The sequence below is a fragment of the Parus major genome, chromosome 2, assembly GCF_001522545.3.
Source record: "Parus major isolate Abel chromosome 2, Parus_major1.1, whole genome shotgun sequence".
NCBI lineage: Eukaryota > Metazoa > Chordata > Aves > Passeriformes > Paridae > Parus > Parus major.
The window spans coordinates 15,065,183-15,065,877 of NC_031769.1; positions in this window are offsets into that span (position 1 = coordinate 15,065,183).

The window sequence follows — 695 nt, forward strand, 5'->3', positions numbered from 1 at the left end:
TATCTGTGTCTCAGTGAGTGTGAACATGTGTGTATCTGTATCTCAATGTGCATATCTGTCTCTCAGAGTGTGTGTGGGTGTGTGTGTCCCTCAATCCGTGGTCCAGGAGCTGACCCACAGTGTCTCCCCAGGCCACTGTCGCTGCAGTCGGGCACTTTGTTCATCTGTGCCCCACCGGCCCCCGCAGGTCCCTCTCTCATCCCAACCCGCAGCGAGTCCCGTTTCAGTGGCGCTCCCCCTCCCCACCCAGCACATAATGTTTCTATTGTGCCGATGCTGTTTTTCTGGGGAAGCGGCAGGGATTTAAATATCATAAAGGCAGAAGCTGGGCTTTGATACACTGTCACCAAAAGCTGAATACTGTAATTTTCAGCAATTTTCTCCCTACTCCCCTTCACCCCCAACCCCTCCCTGCCCCCTCCTCTCCCCGAGCCCCCTCCCAGCTGCTTTTTTCCTGACAAGCCGCTCCGCTGCTTCTCCCGCATGATCCTCACTTGGCAAATTAACGTGCTGCTGCTGCTGAGAGACAGTGGGTTACTGTGAGCTCGGGCTCTCTCGTCTCCTCTCGCTATTACACCCCGGCAACATCAAAGGTCCAGTCATCCTGCTCCCATCTTCCCGTGGGTCCTGACTCAATCGCTCGGTTCAAAAGTGCAGGCTGGGACAGGGACGGGGACAGGGACAGGGACAGGGAC